Genomic DNA, 4,793 nt, shown 5'->3' on the forward strand with positions numbered 1-4,793 from the left:
TAAACGTCTTTGGGCTTCTCGTGAATTTTTTGGGCCTCAACATTAGCCCCCTTGATTATTGGGGCCATGAAGTGGCAACGAGATGGGCCAAATAATCAATTTCAGCCCAGAATAATTGGCAGTGGCATGGCATGGCATGGCTGGTTCTTCAATATGCATGAAATATCCATGCTTGCTTGCTTGGCTGTAGTCGTTTTGTTTTTCTCAGCATGAAGATTAGCATGGTTTCGGCAACTATTAGCTTGAGTTTAAACGTAACGATAAGCAACTCAAGGATAACCAGTTAAGAGTCTTCGAAATCACAGCCAGGTCTTTTCCGGGAAGGTTGGAGGGGTCGCAATGGTCCCACTTAAAACCCAATCTTCTTAGACACCGAGGGTGTCGCCTTGAAGAACTTTCCTAGACACTGTAATGTCGGAGTTTACTTACTGAGGTTACCAAAAGTTGACTTATTTTGCGGCATGACATAGGAGATAAGGCTTGGTTGAATTTTAACCCAAAATAAGTTAGCTTGCATGATTGATGTGCTTGAGTGACTAGTGATGCTTGATTTGGCATGGTTGTGGTTTGCAAGAGTTGCTTAGTTTTGTATGCTTGATATTGGCTTGCATGCTTGGTTTTGATGTGTATATTTGGTATTGGCATGTATGCTTGATGTTGGCATGTATGCTTGATATTTGGCTTGGATGCTTGGCATTTGCATGTATGCTTGATATTTGGCTTGGATGCTTGGCATTTGCATGTATGCTTGATATTTGGCTTGGATGCTTTGGCATTTGCATGTACGCTTGTATGCTTGTGCTTGGCATTGGCGTGTGCGCTTGGCATTGGCATGTACGCTTGGCATTGGCATGTATGCTTGGCATTGGCATTGGCTTGTATGCTTGGTATTGGCTAAGGTGACATGGTTTAATATAGCTTTTGGGCTATTTAGCATGGTGGATGTGCTTGAGTGTTTGGGTTTTGGCATTTAGGAATAGGCTTTTTTTGTTCCGGCAGCTACTAACGGGCCTAGGCTGTTGTAAAGAGACTAATGTGTGAAAGTACCACCTTGTATCTGAGTTCGAGAACTGGGCCCCGGGAATGTTTCGAAAGGATAGTAGAGCCTTAGGAAACATCCTGGTTATCTTCACCAACAAAAATAACAACTGCTTACAGGTAGATTCTTAGCTTGGCATGAGAGGCTTGTGGCATGGAAGCAAAATCATCATGAGTTTAGCATAAACAGAGAAAGGGCTGTGAATCTTTAGGAGAAACATGGGGTTTTAAGATAAGGGGGAATGGATCCTAGGAGGGTTTGTTGAAGAGAGAGATGGATGGGGGATAACGGGTGTGTTGAGTAGTTTTCGGCAGCTTGACGAAAAGTCTATCAAGCTTTGGAATGACTTAGCAGAGCAGAAAATGGGGAGAGATGGAGGAATATGGCACGATTGCAGAGGTTTCAGATATGAGAGGTGCAGCTTGCTCTCCGAATGTGGGTTGTGTTGGTCTGCCTTGGGAAAGCCAATAACCCTTTCATTCTTCAGTAAGAGGTGATGGCATGTTAGTTTGGCAATATTTATTGGCCTGTTGTCTCTATTTTTTTTTTTGGCATGAGGTGATCCCACATGTTTTTTTCTTTTTCTTCTTCTTCTTTATCTCAGCACCCGTGCCCCTCATTTTTCTTCTTCTCCTTCGACTCTTTCTTCTCTCTTCAAGATTCAAACCCGTGGGTACTGTACATCAGTACATAAGTCATATTTTGGAAGCTCGGATCAGAAAACTTCCTTGATGAAAGTTGTTCATCTGCTCGAGTACTATAGCATGTAAAATTTGTAGAATTTTTTGAATTTTTCTGATGCCTCAAAGTCGGTCTGCAACTTCTGTATTCACCCATGGCTGGTGAGTTTATGCAGAGTGGCATGTGACAAATGGCATGGATTAGTTAGGCCCATAATCCAGCATGCCTTGGATAAGAACAATGCTGCTAAACAGTTATGTGAGGCATTCAACAGTTGCATTTTACCTACGAGAATTAAGCCAGTCTTGGCAATGCTGGAGAGGATCATAATGTACTTAATGTTATTAATGGCATCAAGAAGAGTGGCATGTGACAGATGACATGGATTAGTTAGGCCCATAATCCAGCAGGCCTTGGATAAGAACAAGCTGAATAGGCAAATGTGTATTCCTAAACCTGCAGGGTATGATAAGTTCCAAGTTTTGCATTGCAGTGGGAGGTCTTTTATGGTTGATTTGAAAGCAAGCACTTGCTCATGCAAATCATGGGACATTAGCAGGATCCCTTGCCCTTATGCATGTTATGCAATCAATTGGTCTAATGGAAATCCAGAAGAATATGTTCATAATTGGTTGAAGAAGCCTGCTTATGTAAGAACATACAAGCACATGATAAGTCCTATGGCAAGCCAAGATCAGTGGCCAAAGACTGGATTACCACCATTGATGCCTCCTTTGTATTATAAGCAGCCAGGAAGGCCAAGAAATAATAGGAAGAAAGCACCTGATGAACCAAAGAAAAACCACAATCTCACAAGCTTCCTAGATACCACACAACCCTTCACTACATCAACTGTGGTGTAGAAGGTCATAATAGATTGAAATGCAATGTAGCTTATTAATTTTTTGTGAGTTTGATGTATGTTAAATTGTGCTGTACCTAATGTACTTTTTCTTCATATTATAAGAGCCTCTAAGAACTGCCTTAACTGTAAAAACCAAAATCTTATATGTTTTTTGGTTCTAAGAACATATGTATTCCCATATTGAACTGCATGTTATTTTGAAAATGTGAGGAAACTAAGATCTAAAGGTGGGACCAAATCGAGTGCAGTCAGAAGCTGGACCAAGTTAAGTGTAGTCACAATCTGCTCCAAGTCAAGTGCATTCACAAGCTGCTCCAGGTCAAGTGCACTCACAGCCTACTCCAAGTCAAGTGTTCTCTCAAGCTACTCCAACTCAAGTGCACTCACAACCTACTCCACAAGTTCTTCACTCACAACAATCTCCATCTATTAAAAAAAAGATTCAAGTATCCAACAAATAGAAAGAAATAAGCACATAATAAGTTTTGGAGATTTATCAATGCAAGGTTGTAATTTCCTTTCACTGCTTGTTATGTATTAAGTTGCTTAGGGAGAAAATGACCAAACTGTTATGCAAGGTTGTAATTTACCAAATTGCTTCCAATGTTTCATTTCCATTTCTTTAACAACTAACATTACAAATGAGATCTACCACAAAACACATGAGATCTACAACAAAACACATGTGCTTCCAATGTTTCATTTACATTCATTCCACTGAAACACCTAAGATCTACCACAAAATGCATGTGCTTCAGATGTTTCATTGCCATTCCTTTCATTGAAACACATGAGAATCTACCACAAAACCCAAGCAAAAACCAGAAACCAACTAACAACCAAAACAACCCACAATTTTTTCTGCTTTGCTCGAAGAACAACCACTTCTTCTTCCAATTTTTTACGATTCCTCAGCAACCCTGGTATGATGGCCTTAGAACAGGGGCAAATATCAGGATTGTACCACTCAAAATGCCCACATCTGGTTTCCTCCCCTATATCAACATTGGAAAAACACACATTCAAACTGAAAAATCAACAAAAAAAAGAAGTCAATTCCTCACCCTTTGACATAATTGAAACCTCCTTCCTGGGTTAGCTTCAGTCCACGATGTCTCCACCTGACATGGATTCCCACACTAGCAAATAACCCTTTAAGTCCCCTCTTTAAGACAACACTAGCACATCGCCATATCAGCACCACCACGTGTGTGAATTGGCCTAATTTCCTTGCCACGCAAGCTCGTTTAACGGGTCAATGGGACCGTGTTGAGCGGAGGGGGTAATTTTTAGACGAAATGAGAGAATGGGTGGTTAAGTGTGGAAACTTCAATTCAAGGGGGTTAAGTGAGACCGAGCTCGAGTTCCAAGGGTGAAACAGTAAATAAGCCTTCATTTTAATCCCTTATTGTAACTTTCAGACAAAAACAGCTCGAGCTACTTTGGTAGAGACTTTGTCTATTGTTGCTTTTAGAAAGACAAGTTGATTTTGATATTTTGTAAGGCTATATATTATTAGCTTTTACTTTAGTTGGTAAGGGTTGGTGTGTGTGAAATGGGTGTACTACACACAACTCCTTTATATATAAATCAAAGAGAGGGAAATGCTTTTATCTAACAAAACTAAGCAAACAAAAAATCTGAAAAATATATCTGAGAACCAACTCTAAGTCTTAGACCTCAAAGTTCATTTTGTCTCTATTATTCTCTTCTCTCATCTTGCATAAAATCCAAAATGGTATCAGAGTAAGTTTGATCAAGAATAGAGAGATTGAGTGGGGCGTTGTCTCTACTATTCTCTTCTTTCATCTTGCATAAAATCCAAAATGGTATCAAAGTAAGTTTGGTCAAGAAGATAGAGATTAGTGGGGCATTGTTGCTTACGAAAAAGGAGAAATTTCCAGGTGAAACTCTAGAATTAAAATCTTCAAATCAATGGCTAGCTTAAGTAGCAATGGTGATATTCGAATTCCGATCTTCAATGAAGTGAACTATGACTTCTAGAGGATCAAGATGAGAACAATACTTGTGTCTTAGTAGTTATGGAGTCTAATTGAAGATGGCTATGAAGAACCAGAGAAAACTGAAGCTTTGTTAGAAGCTCAAAAACAAGAACTGGAGAACACCATCAAGAAAGATGCTAAAGCTCTTAGTCTCATCCAAAGTGCCATATCAGATGAAATCTTTCCTAGAATCTCATATGAAATA

The sequence above is a fragment of the Prunus avium genome, chromosome 4 (genome assembly GCF_965620075.1).
Source record: "Prunus avium chromosome 4, drPruAviu1.hap1.1, whole genome shotgun sequence".
Taxonomy (NCBI): Eukaryota; Viridiplantae; Streptophyta; class Magnoliopsida; order Rosales; family Rosaceae; genus Prunus; species Prunus avium.